The 23,346-nt window shown below is 38.0% G+C and overlaps 1 long non-coding RNA gene and 1 pseudogene across 1 annotated transcript; both read left to right on the top strand.

Moving 5' to 3' along the window:
- Positions 1–8,285: 8,285 nt before the first annotated feature.
- On the top strand, positions 8,286–11,581 carry LOC133710320 (protein SIEVE ELEMENT OCCLUSION B-like; annotated as a pseudogene).
- A 306-nt stretch (positions 11,582–11,887) lies between these two features.
- On the top strand, positions 11,888–14,198 carry LOC133708542 (uncharacterized). The gene is made up of 3 exons (XR_009845884.1): positions 11,888–12,476; positions 13,182–13,258; positions 13,970–14,198. It is a non-coding gene; the product is annotated as an uncharacterized LOC133708542 (long non-coding RNA).
- Positions 14,199–23,346: the final 9,148 nt, after the last annotated feature.

The raw sequence follows: 23,346 nt of genomic DNA, 5'->3' as shown, positions 1-23,346 counted from the left end.
CACACAGCCAAACAAGCTTGGGATCTACTTCAGGTTACTTATGAGGGAAACAAGAAGGTTAGAGGTCAGAAGCTTCAAAGACTCATATTGGAATTTAAGAACATGACCATGGGGGAAGATGAATCAATTGATGATTTTCACGCTCGACTTCTCAATGTGACAAACCAATGCCGTAGCCTTGATGATCCATTTGAGGAGCACCGAATAGTCAAGAAATTTCTCAGGGCTCTTCCTTCAAAATTTCAAGCCAAGCAAATTGCCATAGAGGAGACTCATGACCTGGACACCTATTCTCTTGACGAACTGATAGGTAATCTCAAAACCTTTGAGATGAGGATCAAGCCCGAGAAAAAGGTAAAAAAATATTGCTTTCTCTTCTGTTAAAAAGAAAGATTATATTGTTGATGATTCTGTGGATTTAGCTTTGTTGACAAAAGAGTTTAAAAAAATTTAAAAAAACAAATCCTTTGGAAACTCTTCGAAAATTTTGTCTAACAAACCTAAATGCTTTGAGTGTGGTGGAATTGGTCACCTTGCTGCCGATTGTGGCAATAAAAGGTATAATTTGCGTGGAAACAAGGCTCTAAAATCTACTTGGATTGATAGTGATGAAGGCTCTCAATCTGAGGATGAAGAGGTAAATCTTGCTCTTTCTTCTTCTCTTAATATTGATTTTTCTGATGGTTCTGACTTGGAAGATGATACCCTTGATGAAGAAACAAATGAAAAGTGTAAGCAATTGTACAATGCTTCCAAAATTGTTCTTCAAAAAAATAAAAAACTTGAAGAAGAAATTGATTCTTTAAGAGTGGAAAAGATGAAAATTGAGCAAAAATTTGATGATTCTTTAAAAGAATGGGAAGAAGAACGTACTGACCTTGATGATAAGATTAAAGTTTTGCAGGGTGAGGTCAAATCTCAAAATTGGGACAAGGAGCATGATGAGCTTATAAACAAAATCAAAATTTTGCAGGTTGAAGTCAAGGCTCAATCCACTTTGAATGTTTCACTAACCCTTGAAAATGAGAAATTGCAGGATGAGTTGTTTAAAGTCAAGGAAAGCTTCAACAAATTCTCCATTGGATCTGAAAAGGTCTCCAAGATGATAGGATTTGGTAAAACTCACGGCAACAAAGAAGGGTTAGGGTTTGAAGGTGAGTCGTGCAAGCCTTTGACCTTTGTAAAAGGTGTGGAAGGTGAAAATTCGCTGCGTCAATCACATGCTTCAGAAGACATTGATTTTGGTCCCAAATTGCCCAAAAGACCAGAACGTAAATTGGACCTTCAAACCTATAAAAAGGTTGCTCAGGTAAGTCCTGACAAACTTTGTCAGCCCAGGTATATTCACAACTCCAAAAACTTTGTTCCTACTTGTCATTATTGTGGAAAATTAGGACACATACGTCCTAGGTGCAATATGCTTCGCAGGGTTACTCAAAATCAGAGGAAAACGATGGGTATTAACTCACATGCCTTGCTGCAAGCTGAGTTGAAAGAGGGTCTGAATCTGATCGCCAGGATTGCAAAGCTGGCTTCAATCCCAGTGAATCTGGAACCAAAAACGAAGCAGAAGCAAATCTGGATTAAAAAAGGTTCAAATAATCGTTTTTCTACTCATATGGATAATCTTGACAATATGCTTGAGCGTGCTTTTGTTCCTACTGATCACAAATTGGCTAATTTGTTTACTAGGCCTTTAGACATACCTCAATTTGAATCACTTAGAAGCACCGTTGGTGGATGCTCTAAGTATTGATACTCTCACTTCATTTGATCCATTTTGCATGCATTCATGGTGTATGTCTTCATGATAGTATAGGTGCATTTTCTTTATGTCTCTGCATTGTTAGGTTCAGTTTCTGGAAATTTAGAATTGAAAAATAGTGGTTTGTATCCCCGAGTGTCTGATAGATTATTTTGTACTTAGATTGACAAGGGCCATACTCTTTTCTTTAAATCTGTGTGCAATAAGGTGCCTAGCACGTTTTGAATTTGCTTTTGCGTCACTCTGTAATTGTGAGCTTGAACAACATATTCTCTACAATCTTGAAACCTCACATGCACACATACTCGAAGTGGTGGTAAGTCTTAATTGATGGTTAGCTTGTTCTCATTGCTCATGTACGAAATTACTCTTGTTGGTTGCTCCTTGATATAAAAAAAAAAAAAAAAAAAAATGTAGTTGGTTAATGGAGCATGGCCAGGCTATTCTCAAAGTAAACAGGCCTTGGTCGTGACAAACGATATGAGGATTGGGAAGAAACGGGAATGGTTTGGTCACCCCGGTGGATTGTGAAACTATTGACTCGAGTAGATGTGCTCTTTGGGATGTCCTTGTTACATCTAGTACCCTAAAGTCATCTGACTTGGGAGCTGCTGGCATAATACTCGTTACATGGGTCGTAGTTTTCTTAACAAAAAAAAAAAAAAAAAATAGTTATGTTGTGTGAAAGGCAAAAAGAAAAATTATAAATCATGCCCACACGGTGTTATAAGGGGGAATAAAGTTTATGTGCTTAGATGTGTTTCGTATGTGAGCTTTGCTTTTCAGGTTTCCACAAATATTACACACCCCATCTTGAGATATGTTCACTCTTCACAACAAGAGGTATAGAATACTCGACCACACTCTATCTTACCTTGTGATTGTCGGAATCAATTCACTCGTGTGAACTTATTTTATTGCACTCTTGTTTATGGTTAAGTGGTATTGCTCTTGTTGGAAAAGCTATGCGAATTAAATCTGTTCTTAGCATTTGGATACAACCCACTCATTGTGTGTTTGCATTTCATTCTTGCATCTTTCATAACATGATTACACTTAGGGGGCGTATTAATACTTGGACTATCTTCCTCTGATTGATTCGACTTGGGCTAGTGTCTATTGTGCACCATCTATTTGTGATCCTTCTACATCGCTTCCGCTACATAAGTTACCTTTGTCCTTCCTATTCAAAAAGGGGGAGAAAGCAGATTCATAACTGTGATATCATTATTCTATCTTGTGTATTTTCACAATGTGTGTGTGATAAGTGTTTCAGGATTGACAGGTGTGTTCACAAGGGAAAGTTCTCAAGTACCTATTGAGGGGGAGTTTTCATACGGTAAAGTTGTTTTGTATAGGAATGCCAAAGGGGGAGATTGTTGGTACAAGTTTTTTGTCATATTGGCATTCCCATACAAAATGATATGTTGTTAAGGGAAAATATCTTGGTTCAATGCTTATTCATTTAGAAAAGATATTCCCTTGGTTATTAATGTGGTGTATTGTAATCCTAAGTTTTCTAGGACTTGATATTTTATTTGGTCAATATTCAATCACCAAGATCCTTTCCTATTAGGAGTCTATTAGGGTTGTTTCTGTTGGGTTTTGAGTGGTGGCCGCTGGTTGAATATATATTGCAGGAATATACTCGGCAAAAGACCACTCTGAGAGACGCAAGAATTTTTGGTTTGAGTCTTGCATGGTTGTTTGAGTTTGTGTCTTCACATAGAGTCAAAACACTTGGTCCTTGTATAAGTGTTTGTGATCATAATCTCATATGCATAATACTCTCTCGAGATCAGTAGGGTGACTGTGAAGAAAGAAGAACAAGATTTGAAGATCGTTCAAGTGAAGGAGTTCTAGAAGGAAGACAAACTTTGTATTAGATTTTGTGTGAATCTTATAGCCGAGCTAGTGCTATTCAAAGTTTGTAAAAGAACATATCCTTTTCAATATGATGATCTTTATTTTGGGTTCTCAAGAGTAAGAGCCCCGCAGTGTTTTTAATCTCATACTTGAGGTTTTCACTGCGTAACCAAAATCTGGTGTTGTTTGTTATTTTGGTTTCTGCTGCCCAGTAAGGATTGATCAGTGCACTGCAATCCCCATTTTCCAGAAAATCATATTCTGTCCTTGTATTTTCACTTGGCATCAGAGCAGGTTCTAAAGCTTTTTTAGTTGATCCGTGGTCAAGGATGGAACGTGAATATAACAGAGCCTCTAGTTCTATAAATTGCCCGCCTTTGTTTGATGGTGAAGACTATTCATAATGGAAGATTATGATGGGGGCTTTTCTCTACTCTCAAGATGAAAACATGTGGAATATAGTTGAGAATGGATGGGAACACCCAACCAAGGCAGAAGAATCAAAGAAAGTAGAAGGGTCCTCTGCAAGGGTTCTCAAACCTAGGAAGGAATGGACAGAAGAGGAAGTTCGTGATAGAACTTGTGACTTTAAGGCAAGGAATTCACTATTCACAGCTTTGTCCAAGAAGGAGAGGATGAGAATTAGCCACTGTCACACAGCCAAACAAGCTTGGGATCTACTTCAGGTTACTTATGAGGGAAACAAGAAGGTTAGAGGTCAGAAGCTTCAAAGACTCATATTGGAATTTGAGAACATGACCATGGGGGAAGATGACTCATATTGATGATTTTCACGCTCGACTTCTCAATGCCGTAGCCTTGATGATCCATTTGAGGAGCACCGAATAGTCAAGAAATTTCTCAGGGCTCTTCCTTCAAAATTTCAAGCCAAGCAAATTGCCATAGAGGAGACTCATGACCTGGACACCTATTCTCTTGACGAACTGATAGGTAATCTCAAAACCTTTGAGATGAGGATCAAGCCCGAGAAAAAGGTAAAAAATATTGCTTTCTCTTCTGTTAAAAAGAAAGATTATATTGTTGATGATTCTGTGGATTTAGCTTTGTTGACAAAAGAGTTTAAAAAAATTTAAAAAAACAAATCCTTTGGAAACTCTTCGAAAATTTTGTCTAACAAACCTAAATGCTTTGAGTGTGGTGGAATTGGTCACCTTGCTGCCGATTGTGGCAATAAAAGGTATAATTTGCGTGGAAACAAGGCTCTAAAATCTACTTGGATTGATAGTGATGAAGGCTCTCAATCTGAGGATGAAGAGGTAAATCTTGCTCTTTCTTCTTCTCTTAATATTGATTTTTCTGATGGTTCTGACTTGGAAGATGATACCCTTGATGAAGAAACAAATGAAAAGTGTAAGCAATTGTACAATGCTTCCAAAATTGTTCTTCAAAAAAATAAAAAACTTGAAGAAGAAATTGATTCTTTAAGAGTGGAAAAGATGAAAATTGAGCAAAAATTTGATGATTCTTTAAAAGAATGGGAAGAAGAACGTACTGACCTTGATGATAAGATTAAAGTTTTGCAGGGTGAGGTCAAATCTCAAAATTGGGACAAGGAGCATGATGAGCTTATAAACAAAATCAAAATTTTGCAGGTTGAAGTCAAGGCTCAATCCACTTTGAATGTTTCACTAACCCTTGAAAATGAGAAATTGCAGGATGAGTTGTTTAAAGTCAAGGAAAGCTTCAACAAATTCTCCATTGGATCTGAAAAGGTCTCCAAGATGATAGGATTTGGTAAAACTCACGGCAACAAAGAAGGGTTAGGGTTTGAAGGTGAGTCGTGCAAGCCTTTGACCTTTGTAAAAGGTGTGGAAGGTGAAAATTCGCTGCGTCAATCACATGCTTCAGAAGACATTGATTTTGGTCCCAAATTGCCCAAAAGACCAGAACGTAAATTGGACCTTCAAACCTATAAAAAGGTTGCTCAGGTAAGTCCTGACAAACTTTGTCAGCCCAGGTATATTCACAACTCCAAAAACTTTGTTCCTACTTGTCATTATTGTGGAAAATTAGGACACATACGTCCTAGGTGCAATATGCTTCGCAGGGTTACTCAAAATCAGAGGAAAACGATGGGTATTAACTCACATGCCTTGCTGCAAGCTGAGTTGAAAGAGGGTCTGAATCTGATCGCCAGGATTGCAAAGCTGGCTTCAATCCCAGTGAATCTGGAACCAAAAACGAAGCAGAAGCAAATCTGGATTAAAAAAGGTTCAAATAATCGTTTTTCTACTCATATGGATAATCTTGACAATATGCTTGAGCGTGCTTTTGTTCCTACTGATCACAAATTGGCTAATTTGTTTACTAGGCCTTTAGACATACCTCAATTTGAATCACTTAGAAGCACCGTTGGTGGATGCTCTAAGTATTGATACTCTCACTTCATTTGATCCATTTTGCATGCATTCATGGTGTATGTCTTCATGATAGTATAGGTGCATTTTCTTTATGTCTCTGCATTGTTAGGTTCAGTTTCTGGAAATTTAGAATTGAAAAATAGTGGTTTGTATCCCCGAGTGTCTGATAGATTATTTTGTACTTAGATTGACAAGGGCCATACTCTTTTCTTTAAATCTGTGTGCAATAAGGTGCCTAGCACGTTTTGAATTTGCTTTTGCGTCACTCTGTAATTGTGAGCTTGAACAACATATTCTCTACAATCTTGAAACCTCACATGCACACATACTCGAAGTGGTGGTAAGTCTTAATTGATGGTTAGCTTGTTCTCATTGCTCATGTACGAAATTACTCTTGTTGGTTGCTCCTTGATATAAAAAAAAAAAAAAAAAAAAAATGTAGTTGGTTAATGGAGCATGGCCAGGCTATTCTCAAAGTAAACAGGCCTTGGTCGTGACAAACGATATGAGGATTGGGAAGAAACGGGAATGGTTTGGTCACCCCGGTGGATTGTGAAACTATTGACTCGAGTAGATGTGCTCTTTGGGATGTCCTTGTTACATCTAGTACCCTAAAGTCATCTGACTTGGGAGCTGCTGGCATAATACTCGTTACATGGGTCGTAGTTTTCTTAACAAAAAAAAAAAAAAAAATAGTTATGTTGTGTGAAAGGCAAAAAGAAAAATTATAAATCATGCCCACACGGTGTTATAAGGGGGAATAAAGTTTATGTGCTTAGATGTGTTTCGTATGTGAGCTTTGCTTTTCAGGTTTCCACAAATATTACACACCCCATCTTGAGATATGTTCACTCTTCACAACAAGAGGTATAGAATACTCGACCACACTCTATCTTACCTTGTGATTGTCGGAATCAATTCACTCGTGTGAACTTATTTTATTGCACTCTTGTTTATGGTTAAGTGGTATTGCTCTTGTTGGAAAAGCTATGCGAATTAAATCTGTTCTTAGCATTTGGATACAACCCACTCATTGTGTGTTTGCATTTCATTCTTGCATCTTTCATAACATGATTACACTTAGGGGGCGTATTAATACTTGGACTATCTTCCTCTGATTGATTCGACTTGGGCTAGTGTCTATTGTGCACCATCTATTTGTGATCCTTCTACATCGCTTCCGCTACATAAGTTACCTTTGTCATTCCTATTCAAAAAGGGGGAGAAAGCAGATTCATAACTGTGATATCATTATTCTATCTTGTGTATTTTCACAATGTGTGTGTGATAAGTGTTTCAGGATTGACAGGTGTGTTCACAAGGGAAAGTTCTCAAGTACCTATTGAGGGGGAGTTTTCATACGGTAAAGTTGTTTTGTATAGGAATGCCAAAGGGGGAGATTGTTGGTACAAGTTTTTTGTCATATTGGCATTCCCATACAAAATGATATGTTGTTAAGGGAAAATATCTTGGTTCAATGCTTATTCATTTAGAAAAGATATTCCCTTGGTTATTAATGTGGTGTATTGTAATCCTAAGTTTTCTAGGACTTGATATTTTATTTGGTCAATATTCAATCACCAAGATCCTTTCCTATTAGGAGTCTATTAGGGTTGTTTCTGTTGGGTTTTGAGTGGTGGCCGCTGGTTGAATATATATTGCAGGAATATACTCGGCAAAAGACCACTCTGAGAGACGCAAGAATTTTTGGTTTGAGTCTTGCATGGTTGTTTGAGTTTGTGTCTTCACATAGAGTCAAAACACTTGGTCCTTGTATAAGTGTTTGTGATCATAATCTCATATGCATAATACTCTCTCGAGATCAGTAGGGTGACTGTGAAGAAAGAAGAACAAGATTTGAAGATCGTTCAAGTGAAGGAGTTCTAGAAGGAAGACAAACTTTGTATTAGATTTTGTGTGAATCTTATAGCCGAGCTAGTGCTATTCAAAGTTTGTAAAAGAACATATCCTTTTCAATATGATGATCTTTATTTTGGGTTCTCAAGAGTAAGAGCCCCGCAGTGTTTTTAATCTCATACTTGAGGTTTTCACTGCGTAACCAAAATCTGGTGTTGTTTGTTATTTTGGTTTCTGCTGCCCAGTAAGGATTGATCAGTGCACTGCAATCCCCGTTTTCCAGAAAATCATATTCTGTCCTTGTATTTTCAATGATCATGTAGAAACGGAGCCCACTCGTACTACCATACAAAGCTACATTATGGCTATAAATAGGGGAAGCATGTTGCAAGAGCAGAAGCACCGAGTCACCAACAGCAAACACAAGCCATAAGTTAGCCTTGTTCTCTCCATCCGATCCCTGCCCTTAAGCCATCATCATCATGCTAGGCCTAGCAAACAATGTGGTTACCAAGGTGGCCTCAGTAATCCACACTACTCAGGAAACCATTGCTGGGGAGCTTAGCCTGTTTGCCATGTCTGACAAGAAGATCCTGGAAGAAATTTACACTACTCATGTCCATGCTCATGACTCCTTTGATGACGATTCTCTTTTCATCATTGTTGAGAACATCCTTAAGCGTGCAACCCAAACTGTTGACAAAATTGTGCTGGTACATATATATTTTGTGATTATTACTTACAATCTAGTGAAGTTTCAATTTGTAACAACACATTATATATGTTTCGGTCATTCTTTTGCATACATTATATATCTATGCAAGATGACCAATGATTTTTTTTGTCTGCTAGAAACTGCTTTTTGTTTTTTTTTGTTTTGTTTTTGGTGGTGACTTCTACCTTCTTGTGGTTGTTGCAGGGTACCCAAGTGCATGTGGAAAACATAGAGGAGAAGACCCCCAAAGCCAGCTTCAGTGTACCATTATGTGTACACTTAAGGGAATCTCCTGCGAGGTCAATATATACCAACCAAAAAAAAAATATCCAAATTAATTGTTATTAATTGCTCGTTACATTCTCATATTGAAACTTCCTCTAATTTCAGATGCAATGCAAGCCTCCTGGTGAGGAAATCGCCCACAAGACAACACTGGCAATACTCAACAAGCTCTCAAAGTATTCATGGGAAGCAAAGGCATCACTGACCCTAGCAGCTTTTGCTATGGAATATGGTGAATTCTGGCTCCTTGCACAGCTTCGCGAATCAGACTACCTTGCCAAATCAATTGCAATTCTCAAACGAGTCCCTGTTCTCCTCAAGCCTTTGGAGCTGCCCAAGCGCAGGCAATCTATACTTGAGCTTAACAATCTGATCAAGGCCACATTACAAGTGATTGAATGCATCGACCAGTTCAACAAGCTTTCCATTTATGACCCAAAAGATGTCCCCGGTTTGTCGATAGCATTGGATCATATTCCAGTGGATGTCTATTGGACTATCATGACTGTTGTGGCTTGTACCACTAAGATCACTATACTCACTAGTGATGAGTAAGTTCTTCTCTCCATCGTTTTGCAGAATTAGTTTCGCATACATTTACAACGGACATAGGCTGACACGCATTGTTGTTGGAGATTGAACTTGTATACTAATTTATGATATTTACCGTGCATTGTTTTTCAGGGATAAGGAATATGATCTATCTTCCTATTCTCAAAAAATCCACTATGTCCTTAACAAGCTCAAGATACAGCTAATAGTTTGCAGAAAACAAATTGGTGGGTTACTTGTTTTAATTAGTTGAGGTTTACATTCTATATGTTGCACTCTTAGAAATGAAATCTGAAGCATTATATATTATTGCTATTTAATGCAGAGGAGGCAGAGATTTACAAAAGGCTCATAAAAATGTTCCGAACACCTACTGAAATTGTGGAAGTTTTTAAGGGTTTGATATTTACAAAGGATAATGTCCAGCCACTCATTGATGGTTCCACTAAACAAATGGTCTGCAAATCATCTCTAGTGACATCACTTCTCTACAAATTGTTACTACTATATATAGTGAAGTTTAATCGTGCCTAATTGGGTTAACAGGTTAACATCGACATCCTAAGGAGAAAGAATGTGCTATTATTCATTTCCAGCCTAGACATTACGGATGACGACATTTCGATTCTAAAACCGATCCATGAGTTCACAAAGAAAGACAGTCAGTATAAGATTGTCTGGATACCAATTGTGGAGCAATGGACTGATGACCTGAGAAAGAAGTTTGATATCCTAAAGAACAAGATGCCGTGGTTTACGGTGCAGTACTCTGGACCTATAGCAGGCATCAAGTTCATCAAGGAGGAGTGGAACTTCAAGGGTAAGCCTGCATTGGTGGTGATGAACCCGCAAGGAAAGGTCGAACACCCTAACGCTCTCCACATGATTCGGGTATGGGGAGTCAAGGCCTTCCCTTTCACAGAGACAACCGAAAAAGAACTGTCACATTCTCATGGAAATAAATGGGTTGCCTTTGTAGTTGATGGAATTCACCCATCTGTGCCAGCTTGGGTACGTATTTCTCCTTAACTGATCAAAGTGCATATATAAACTCACGAGTTACCTATATTACTTTTCACCTCACAGTGCATTACTGATTTACTGCATCAACACATCACATTAATGAACTAACTCCATGAAATGGTAGGACGACTAGTGGCACACATATTCACGATCAATAGATCTACTGCACGGAACTAGAAGTCATCTCCATTATTGATACAGTTTCACTACATCTACATTATTGAAAGACCATATTTATTGAATAATGAAACAATGACACATCAGTTGAGGAAAAAGTAGTTGTGAACAATGACACTAGATTAAATTTGTTATCCTCAAACAGATCAAAGAAGATAAGTACATCTTCTTCTATGGCGGTAAAGACAACGAATGGATTCAGCAATTTACTAAGAAAGCCACTGCCCTTGCAAATGATCCAATCTTCAAGGAAGCAAAGATTCACATAGAGTTGGTTTGTGTCGGAAAAGGCAGCAAAGGAGAAGATGACCATGGCATTCTGGGCCGCTTCTGGACCGCTGTAGAAAGCCTGTTCTTCACCAAAGTCCACAATCAGGTCGACCCGGTCAGTCAAGAAATCCAGAAGCTTCTCTCTTACAAAAACGAAAGTGGATGGGCGGTGCTTAGCAAAGGGTCGACTGTATTGGTCACAGGTCATGGTGTCTCCGTGTTGAAGGCGGTAGAGGACTCTGAGAAATGGAAGGACCATGTCAAGGAGAGAGGGTTTGAGTTTTGTTTCAAGGCCTATTATGGGAGGATTATTCAGGCTAGTCGACCTTGCTGCCGTCTGGACATTCCGGGGTCTAACAGAAAGGTCCCGCAGACGATGAAGTGTCCGGATTGCCACAGGAGTATGGAGACTTTTATCAGTTACAAGTGCTGCCACATTGATGGTCCTAACGCACATCACTAAGTGCTGTCTTGCATGGCTCTTTCGGTACTACCTATTTGGACCATGTCATGTTATCATATATTTTTGCTAGAATAAAGGGCATGTCATCCCTTCACGTATTATGCATGTACATGTTGATGTTCGGAAGCCTAATGTTGTGTTTGGTCGCGTTATACCTACTATGGTGATGTTGTACTGAAAATGTTGAATAAAAATGTAATACCCCGAAAAATCCAAATTAATTTCCGTGGATTTTTAGAAATGATTTCACGATAGTGGGAGCGAGTACGAGGCTTGGAGAAGTTATGGAATTAGTTCGAACGATTAATTTTCGAAAACGAACGTTATTTAGGAGGTCTCAAAAAGTGACTTTTTATACATTGGGAATTTGGGAAAACTTCATTCATGAAAGTTGTAGAGCGCGTCGATACGAGTTCGTGGACATATGGAATGCGAAAATCGGAGTTCGTATGAGAAAGTTATAAGCGATTGAAAATCGGGAAAATTCTATAAATACAAAAAAAAGTTCCGGAAATTGCATTGGAGGACAGAAATTTCAGAAACCTATATTTTCTCCCTAATTCTCTCCCGAGCCCAGATTTGTTCCTCTCTCTTCCACCGGCCATATCTCCCTCCACAGACCTCCGATCGACTTGATTCCAAAAGTATTTTCATTCGCCTTGAAGTCAGTTAAAACTTCCTAGAAGACATCAAAGTGAGAAAAGAACCATGGAAGGTGCTAGGAGGCCGAGAAGCTGCACAGCTCGAGCTGGAATTCGCCCGATGCTGCTCTTCCTTCACCGGCCGATATCTCTCTCATCCAACCTCGAATCGAGTTGATTCCAAAAGGGATTTTGCTGGGCCTGAGCTATATTACAACTTTGTAGAAGACATCGAGGGGAAATAACCAACGTGGTAGCCGCTACAAGTCGAAGAACACGGTGCAGTCGAGCTGGAAATCACCTCCTTTCCCCACCGTCGTTCTCCCTCCTCCGGCCACCTTTTGCCGTGATTCTTGAGAGGATTCTGTACTTCTGAGGATGTAGATCATTTCCCCTAAGGTGGATTGCATCGATTTCATCTGTGGAGATCGAATTGGAACGAATTCAAAACTAGGGTTCTTCGGGTTTCAAACCTTATAAGGTAAAATTCTACTTTTTGGCTTATAATCTGACTTTGGTGTAGTTATGAAAGTTTCAATTCGAGTTAAGATGAAGAACTTTCGTGTTGGGAGTTTTGTCTAATTTTGACTTTGGATGGGTGGCGGTGCCGCCACTGTGATGGTGGTTTCCGGCGACCTCCGGCCACCCCCAAGGACAGTTTCTGTCCATTTTTGTGTTCTACGTGTCGATACGATCGTTTGCATATATAATTCATAATTTTTGGATATCGTATGATTAAGTTATGAATTTTTAAGTTTCGATCGATTTCGATCGTTCGATTTGTGATCTGTGAAGATCAGACCGTCCGATGGACTTGTAGTTTTGTTATGTTGATCTTATGACTGTCCCAGTGGCTTTGTGTGGTCATGGGCGAAGATCCGACCGTTGGATCTTCGTATAATTGTGAAATAGTGATTCGGAAGGCGATTCGTGAGAATCTAACCGTCGGATTTTCGTATAATTTTGAGGAGATGTTTGTTAGAGTGATTCAAGAAGATCTGACCGTTGGATCTTCGTGATAATTTTGGAGGATGATCCTAAGGGCGATCCGTGAGGATCCGACCGTTGGATCATCATATAAATTCGATCTGGCCGTTGGATCATCATTAAATTAGAATCCAACCGTTGGATTTCCGTATATGTGTGGTTTATGAATGATTGCTAAGTTAAGATCGTATCTGACTAGGTGATTGACGGTTTGAGTTAGTGGACGATTGTGGATCGTATTTTGAGCGGAATTGAAGACGCAGCGGGATTATCGAGGTGAGTAAACCTCACGTGGTTCATATTACGAACCGAGTACTTTTAATTAATTTATTTTTTGTCGTCATTGTGTGAGCTATAGTTGGTATTAATGGGCATTCCTGTGTGAATGTCTATCTATATATATATTATTTATGTGAAATAATATGTATTGTTGAAATTGTGAGATATTATGTACTGTTATGGTTGTGTTGAGTTTATTGTTGAAAAGCAACAATATTGTGAGAGGTATTAAATTTATTGTTGAGAAACAATAAATTGTTGATTTGTTGAGATATATTGATCTGTGGAGATCAATAGGTCACGGGGGTGACCATGGCATCTATTAGTGAACCACGCCCTTGTACCGGGTAGGTGGAAACTAATAGCATTAAATCGTGAACCACGCCCTCGCGCCGGGTAGGTGGAAACGATCAGTTAGAGCTCTAGTCTGTCTGCCAAATGTTGAGTGACCTTATGAGGGTAACGGGGAGTGACTCATAAGTGTATAATATTTATATATATATATATTTATATATATATGAGAGTGAGAAAGTGAAGTGGTTTTGTGGTGATCATTGTAATTGTGATGTTTCTACATTTCTATACTTGAGTTAAAGGAAATGTATTTTATTAAATCAACAGTTCATTCTTGTTTACTCATACGAGCTGTCAAAAGCTTACCGGGTTTTGTGTTGTTGCAACTCCCGGTACACTATTCAAATTGTGTAGCGGGTAATCCTACAGGACAGGAGAACCAGGACGGTGATCGTGCGGTTAGAGCAATTGTTAGAGTTTTACAGCAATTGTACGTTGTGAGGTGTGTTATGCTCATTTGAGCTTTACAATATTGCTTGTGAGAGTGAATTGTAATAATGAACTCGAAGTTTCGAGATTTGGATTTTGTAATTGTAATTATTCATGTTTCGGATTTGAATTTATTATTCAAAATTCGGGGCGTGACAAAAAACCTACTTGAAATTTTAGTTTCCTGAGTAAATAAAGAGTAATTTTTAATATTTCGCTATTCAAACATAATTCTATATCTTATATATTTGATTTATTCGAACATTTGAACTCAAATATTTAAAGTGTTTGATCTCATTTTAATAATATTAACTCCTCAAAGACAGATGCAGCTAATCTCACTCTCTGTCTCAATGAAAAAATTGCTACCATACACTGAAAATCCAATGCCCGTATCCTTATCGAAATTTTTTTAGTAATTAAAAAGTTAAAAATACCGAAAGAGGGGGACACAAAACCTTCCCGGTCAAAATACAATGTGGAAAAAATAAAAGAAGATCGGAAAACTGAATTTCCATCTACATTACATACTTGCACCACTGTAATATAAAATCATTTATACTGTTTTCAATTTTTCATGCACAAACCACATTACATTAATGTGTGTGTGTATCATGCCCAATCTTTTGGTGCAAAGTCAAATAATCAATTAATTTTTGCTTTGAATTATTAGCGATTGCTACGGGGCCTCATATATTATTGTCCTACGTTCTTCATTTTTTTCGTCTTCGTACGTATTTGAACTGTCGAAGCTTGTCATCCCATCTTTGGATGAGTTGTGGGGCTAGCAGTAGCAGACTGGTTAGGCAGTAGGCTGGCACTGCTTTCTGTGTGTGTGTGTGGATTCTTGCACATAAGTGACATAACACAGTAGACCCTTCCATGCATGATTGTTGTCTTTGATTCTTTCTTTCCGTACGTATTTATCCAGACCATTAGGTTGTGTTTGAGTCCAAAAGTATTTGTGGCAAGATCCCTTTAGGGGATTTAGCGTAGCGGGCCGATACCTGCGGCCCAAAATTAAGCATGCTTGGGTTTGAGTTACAGCTTCACTCATTCAGAGATCCATTAGGAAAACGAGCCCTTATAGGAATCAAGTAGCGGAGATTGAATAGGAAACTTCAATCAATAATCCTTCTATGGTAAGGAACAGTCGAAACCCTACAATATAAATATCAGGGCTCAAGGACAAACAACAAACAACTCTCCAATCAATCTCAACGATTATCAAAGCCTCTCCGGAGTAAACCTACCCGCAACCTAATTGCAAACCAGCGAAGCAAGGGTAACGCCCTCGCAACCCAGCGAAGCTAAAATCACGCTTTAGCAAACTCGTGCTTTCTCCTACTTCCCAGTGGTTGCTCTGCTTAACCTACAACGTTAAGTATTGACTCGGTGATGCAAGAGATCACAACACAATCCATTATCCGTAAGGCAAGAAGTCATTTCCCGAAAGGCAGAGAAAAGAACATTGTGACGGGGTTGGTGCTCTCCTCGTCCACATCGTTTGAGAAGAAGTCAAGTCAAGGGACTCCTCAACGACTACACCCCACGGTGCTGGCACGCCTGCGCACGCTCAAAAGAGACTGCTTGCTACTCGAACTGGTTTTAGAGCCAAACAGGTTGTACGCGAGCCAGACTAGGCAGTATTAGCTTATCTAGCTAGAAGAGCCTTTGTTGTTCTACCAGAAGGTTTTTATTTTCCTAACCCTAAAAAAAAATTAATTACTGAAGCCCAATTCTTTTCTTTTTGTGAAATTTGAACACATTTTTTTTTTCCATAAAACGTTCCCTTTTTTTTTAGAGTGTTTCTATTCATATCTCCATATTTAGCATGTAGACCTCCTCAAATTTTTGTAAACGTTTATATCCCATTATGCCCCTATTCAAAATTAAAAGAGAAAAATAAAAACTATTGAGCTGTCTTCTGTCTTATCTTTTTCTCTGATTCTCCTACTCCTTCTCTCTTGTTTTCTTCTTCTCTCTCTCTCTTTGTTTCTTCTCTCACTGTTTGTGTCTTCTTGTGATTTATGGGATGCTAGTATTTAATTGTTTATGCCAATCATATTTCCAAGTTTGGAGGATGCTTCATTGCAGACTTAAATTATATGACAATTGAGGAGGTCTACATGCTAAATATGGAGGTATGAATAGAATCACTCTATTGTGTGTAATAATTTTTTTTAAAAAAAAATTTAAGGCAGTTATATTCCCATGCACAGCTCCCATCAATCTTATCTTCGTTAACTTTTAATTATACTTTTGTTCTTCTCTTTTTGATAAGAAATCCAAATCCTTTTTAGACTGTTCCACAGACAGTAGACAAATTAAAATGGTCATCTATTGCAAATCATATCGTAGAAACGATCATCAAGTAGAGCTTCTAGCTCCTTCGATCTCCATTTTTTTTCGATCATAAACCAATTTGCACGCGCAAAAAGCATTCAATTGCTCAAGCTATATAGATCATATATTATCATCAACAACATAAGAAAACATGATCACATAAATTTGTTACTCTACTTTAGGGCCCGTGCATGTGATACATGTTTCATATAAAAAGAAAAGTAGTTAGTGATTGATCCTACCTAGTTACTTGGCAAATCAATGGGAACGCAAATTTGAAAAGAACTAAAGCTAAGTACGTATATCGGTATATGTCATAAATATTTTATGAATAGGAATTTTGAATTTTTTTAGAAAAATGATTTGTGGCCTCAATGAGGCTTAAGATTTGTAACCTCAATTTTAAGCAGGGGCGGAACCAGGATTTAAACATAGGGGGGGTCCAAACATAGAGTTATAAAAAAAATAAAATAAAAAATAAAAAACTCCAAAAATAAATTAAGAATCATTTTTAATATAATGCATAAGTCAACAATAAATTTGAAATAAAATCATACATAACTGCCCATTCAAAAAAATAGAATCAATTCAAAGAATGAAAAAAAGGCAAACTTTTGTTCAACAAAAAAAAAGGCAAACTTATTTTTAATTAATCTGTCATTGATTTATATTAGTGTATTCTTATTATTATTGGTTATTTTATTACACTTACATATATCAATCAATTCATCATCACCTGCATGGGTTTGGGATTAAGGGAGGGGGGTCCAGCACATGAAGGAAGGTTGTTCACTTAAGTTGGTTAATAACATGCATATATATTTACATGGCTGTCAGAAAGGGGGGGGGGGGGGGGAGGGGGGTCCGGACCCCTTCAAATCGTAAGGTAGTTCCGCCCCTGATTTTAAGTGTCATATCATGTCACCTACACACATTATCTATGTGTCAAATCATGCAATGTAATTCTTGAGTAAAAAAAATATTTTATCCTTTCAAAATCTAACTGCTGTAAATTATTTTGGCTTTCTTCTTAAAAAAATATATATTCTTTTGGAAATTTTTTTTTTTTCATTATCTATCCATACTATTATTAAGAGAAGAGATTTAAAAAAAAATTTGTTTCGAAAGGCGTACATTCATGTTATCCATGTTTTAAGTTTTGCTTATTCTTCAAAAAAATGAGAGCTCTCGCTCTCTCCTCTTTGCAGCGGCTAACCCTAGGGTTTCGCCGTTCGATTTTCTTGGATTGCGGCGATGGTCGTGGTCCTTGGCTGTCGAGTTTTTTGGACTCGAGAATCTCCCCTCTTCAACCTTCGAGTTGCTGCACCCTAGTCTCGTCTTTTTGCAGATGGGATTCAACCCCTTCGGGCTTTGCTTGTGCTGCACTCTGTTTCAAGGATGGTGGTGAAAGACAGCGCCATGATCTGGTGGATCCAAACCAAACTTGGGATCCCGGGTCTATCAGTTTTGAGTCTGAATCCCTTCGATTTGGGAGGAGATGGCTTCTGGGTGCTGCTGCAGGGATTCAGCGGTGGATGGTTGTAATGCATCCGGATCCTCTCCGGCGGCGATTAGTGATTGGTGGTTGGAGGATTTACCGATGGAATTCCCGATCGGAGCAGAGGCCAAATTCGAGGGGGATTGACGTCGCGTTATTCCGACGTTGGTTGGAGTCTAAACGTTCAGATCATCTTCGATCTAGTCTGCCCTATGTTATGCCGACGGCGCGACAATCTGCCTTGGCGGAGTGGCGGTCTGTCTCGGCGGGGAGGCAGTGCGACTCGGCGGTGTGGTGGTGTGTCTCAGGATGGGTGCGAAGCCGCTCGGGTGCCCAGATCCTATGGGCTGGATCTTGGTCAATGGGCCTTTTCAATTGGGCCTGGATCTTGATCATGTCTGTTTTGGCAAACTTGTTTTTGGAAGCGGGTCGGATTTGGATCCGTATTTGGGACCCAGGTCGTCCTCAATTCCGGATCTTGAATCCGTATTTGGGACCCAGGTCGTCCTCAATTCCGAATCTTGGATCCGTATTTGGGACCCAGGTCGTCCTCAATTCCGGATCTTGAATCCGAGACAACTGCTCATTTTGATCTGGTATTGGTTCTGGTTCTTGGGAGTTCGTTTGCTAATTCTCGAGTTTTTGACACCCTCGGTTACTTTCGAACTCCGAGTGAGCGAATCACCTCCCTTAGGTGTTCGTATCACTGGTTACAGTTACGGTTACTATTACATTTACACTGCTCGAGTGACATATGCAGTGCAGCGATGCCAGTCGGCATCAAGTCACATGGTTACCTGGTTACATTTCCTTCTCGATGCGTTTGTGCATCTAATTATGATTTATTGTTTTTTCTTTATTATAGATGCGTTTGTGCATCTCTTTATGTTTTATTGCTTTTTTTCGATGTTTTATGCATCGCTCCATGTACTCTTCAGTTTCAATTAATATAGTTTGTCGTCATTCCTTCAAAAAAAAAAGAGAAGAGATTTTATTGCAAATCATATCGTAGAAACGATCATCAAGTAGAGCTTCTAGCTCCTTCGATCTCCATTTTTTTTCGATCATAAACCAATTTGCACGCGCAAAAAGCATTCAGTTGCTCAATAAGCTATATAGATCATATATTATCATCAACAACATAAGAAAACATGATCATATATATTTGTTACTCTACTTTAGGGCCCGTGCATGTGATACATGTTTCGTATAAAAAGAAAAGTAGTTAGTGATTGATCCTACCTAGTTACTTGGCAAATCAATGGGAACGCAAATTTGAAAAGAACTAAAGCTAAGTACATATATCGGTATATGTCATAAATATTTTATGAATAGGAATTTTGAATTTTTTTAGAAAAATGATTTGTGGCCTCAATGAGGTTTAAGATTTGTGACCTCAATTTTAAGTGTCATATCATGTCACATACACACATTATCTATGTGCCAAATCATGCAATGTAATTCTTGAGTAAAAAAAATATTTTATCCTTCCAAAATCTAACTGCTGTAAATTATTTTGGCTTTATTCTTAAAAAAATATATATTCTTTTGGATTTTTTTTTTCATTATCTATCCATACTATTATTAAGAGAAGAGATTTTGTTAGCCAAAATAAAAAAAATTGGCAGAATTGACCCTGAAAGATTAAAAAACTTTAAGAATAAATTAAATCACAAATGTAAATATGACAATTACAAAATAAACTTTCATTAAGAAAATTAAAAAGAAATGATCTCACAACACCCACTTTTTTCTTCCACTATTTTATCTCTGCAATTACTATTTTATTTCATTTATTTTTTTTATTTTCTTAGAAAAAAAACTATTACATATACAGAGCATGTATAAAGAAGGTTAGTGGGGGTCTGAATGTGTAATAAATTTTTTTTTTTTTAAAGTAAAAGTATCATTTATATAATTTTATACGTATCAATTCTTGTGATTATATGATTGTCCGGCGATAGACTTTTTGACTCGGAGTGACGCAACCCAAAAATTCTAGTGCTGTTGACCTGTTATCATAACCTTTCATTGGAAAACCTAATTATACAACACTCTTTCCACCCAGCCATACGAAAAACGTGTTGTGTCTAGGGTAAAACCAATAATTCAGAGAGGACAAACTTGATTAATGTTTGTTGGCATCTTTGGTCCACAATTTCTTGATTTTTACACGGAATGGTCTATAACCAGACATTGTGCAACACGAGGGAACAAACATCTTTTGAACATTTGAGCGTGTGTGGACCAAATCGAGCTAACAATCACATCATTTCTTTGCCCTTTTTTAGTGTACGATCTAGATCACTCTGATTTTTTTTTTTTCCAGTTCAAGAAACAGAAATAGTGGGAGGAGAAATAAAGTAGTTCTTTCTTCTTTGTCCCACACGAATGAATTTGTATGTCATGTGCATATGAAAGGTTAAATGCCCAAATTAAGTTTTCTGCTTTGTGGTAAAATAAAAAATATGACCCATCTTAGTTGTAAAATGTTTCGTACAACATATCCTATGATTAAGGGAAAAAAAGACAGAAAGGTTATAACCAGACTACAGTAAAATGTCAAATTTTGATAGAAGTCCATATTGGTCCTTCCTAAGTTTTATATGAATTATCTATGCTACCTTGAATAATGTTTCCGCTATGAGTAGTGTACTAAACGTTGATATTGCTAGACTTAAAAAAAAAAAAATTGTTTTTGCTGTGTTGTGAGAATAATTAATTGTGAATTAAAACAGTTTTATGTTTGGTAAATAATATTTTTAAAAATTTTATGACTTTTAGTAAATTTTAGACCACATATGACATGATTTTGAACCTTTTTTTTTTTTTTTCCTTTCACTCTTTAATAGATCAATTATGTCTATTTTTCTTTTCTTTCACTACCATCAAATTTGACATGGACCCTATATTGGCAAAATAAAATCCATGAGTGTTTCTCTATGATGATAATAGAGGTATATATAGGATTGAGGCTGTTACTTTTTAATGAATTTGAGATAAACTGAGGTATATATAGAATTTTATTGAGATTTAAAATCGTGACCTAAACTGCGAAAGGTCATATTTTCTTTTTATACAAAAAGTCAAATATTTTTTTTATGTGTTGTTTTTATTAGGGAACTGGAATTTGCACACCCCGTTTTACAACCTACACACCATTTGCTTTTCTTTTTTTTTTAAATACTTTTTATCAATTCACAACATTTCTCTTCCAAAACTACCATTCTCTCTCTCTCTCTCTCTCACCTCTCTCTCCCCTCCCTCTTCTCTCTCCCCATCCACAGAAGCGTGCTGCATCTATGACCTTGCAGGCTTTCACAAATATGAAAACCCCATGGACAAATCTCTGATTAACTTTATCAATCTCATGGACAAAATCTCTGAAAACACCATTATCCCAATTAAATTTATCAATCTGTTGAATAAAATATAAATTCAATTACTTTGAATTAAGAGTGGAACAATTTAGATATTGAATGGATCTTTTTCTCCAGAAACAAAGAATGAAAATGGATGGGCAGAGAAGAGAGGAATCTAAAGAGGAGTGGTAAAAGCTGCTCCGATCTAGTCTGGCTCCACCTGCAAAAGTTGTGCAAATCGGCGAGGACAGCAACGACGGAATCGTACCGCAGAACGCTAAGGCCAAGAAGGACACCAAGTCGAAGCCGTATAAATCGATGCCGATATGCTCCACCACGAGCTCAGCTTCCCTCGAGGCAGCAAAGTCTCCCAATCTCTATAGCGCCACCCCTTGATCTTCGAAATGCAAGCCTCGATCACCGCCGGCGCTGGAACACGAAATGAATGGAGAGAATGTGCCAAGCCTTGTTGGAACTGGAGATGGATGAGGCAGTGAGGATTGAGTCGAGTGGGCTAGCTGCCGTGAGGGAAGCCGAGATTTGGATCGGAGGGGGGGGGGGGAGAGTTTTAGCTGTAGGCTGTGGAAGGAAAAGGATGAGACAAATAGTATAGGGGTGATTTGGTAAAAGCTGCACAAGGGGAGTGCATATTGTAAAATTGGGTGTGCAATCAGAGATTCTATCATCTCTGAAGTCTGATCTTTGGCTAGGGGTCATCATGGGCCGGGCTAGGGCCGGCCCTACCCTAAATTTTAGGGCTTAGGGTCGGGCCGGGCCGGGCCTAGTCAAAGTCAACAAAATTTAGGGCCGGGTAGGGTCGGGCCGGGGCTTAAATATGCTAACCCTTACCCGCCCTAAAAGCCCGATCTATTAGGGCCGAAAGGGCCGGGTCGGGCCGACCTTCCGAATAGGGCCAAATAGGACCGAAAAGGGCCTTATTTTGTTTAATAAAAAAAAATTACATTATTATTTTTTTCCTCAAAATGTGGCTCAATGGTTATATAGGTAATATATGACATTGTTTTTAGTTGATCATATTTAAATATTTAATATGTGTGTGTGTAGGAATTAACTTAAAACATTTATTAATATTAGTTAAGGTGGTTATATTCAATTAACAATCTCTCTAAATCTCCTAATATTAATTGTTATGTAACAAAGAAAATAAAAACTAAAGAAAACAAAGCTTAAGAAATCAATTACAAAGAAAGAGATAAATTGCATATTATAGAAAAAAGAGAAACATAATTAAAAAATAGAAAAAATAGAAAATTATTAGGGCTTATTCAGGCGGGCCTAAAGGGCTCAAACGGGCCGGGCCGGAGGGCCGGGCCGGGTTTCATTCTCATGGCCCATACCCTACCCTATTTTAAAAAGGGTCGGGCCGGCCCGCCCTAATGCAAGGGCCGGGCGGGTTTAGGGCCTAAGAGCCAAATGATGACCCCTATCTCTCGCCTATGACGTTCAACAAATTATTGTCCTTTCTTATCTTCAAGATCATATATTTGTGGAATCTGATTAGCTGGGAGATGCATTTGATTATTATGATTTAACGTTTTCGGTGGTGCATGTATTCCCATTTGCCTTTAATTTGCATCGTGACTTTGTAACTGCAGACATCAAATCATGAACAATGTGAATCACCAAATAGGACAAGCCTCATCACTATAGTCTATACTGGTCTCCTTTATGTCAATAATTTTGGGCTTTTGGCCAAGCCGGAGAATTCTGGTAAAAGTGGTATAAATCTATAAATCTTCATAAATTTGTTTATCGAATTATTCACACTGCAAGTCTTTTACACAGTTCAGCTAGAGTGCCTAGTCATAACTTAATACTTAAGCGAAAAGTTGATCTTTCCAACTTTCCAGAATTTCAATAGAAGTCCTCAAATGTATATAATTTACACAATAAAGGTCTTAAGTACCATTCACGTGCATAAAATAAAAACCACAGCTCCTTTTCCAGAAATCTCTCAATCCAAATTCACCACATGGCAATGTGTTATTATTGAGGTGGACCACACTTATCTGCTAGACCTCACTTATCTGCTGGTATCCAAGCTCAACGTTGCTATAAATAGAGGCCCTCAGCTG

Source organism: Rosa rugosa, chromosome 5 (genome assembly GCF_958449725.1).
Source record: "Rosa rugosa chromosome 5, drRosRugo1.1, whole genome shotgun sequence".
Lineage (NCBI taxonomy): Eukaryota > Viridiplantae > Streptophyta > Magnoliopsida > Rosales > Rosaceae > Rosa > Rosa rugosa.
The sequence above is the reverse complement of the archived record's forward strand: the minus strand, read 5'-3'. Positions and strand labels throughout refer to the sequence as shown.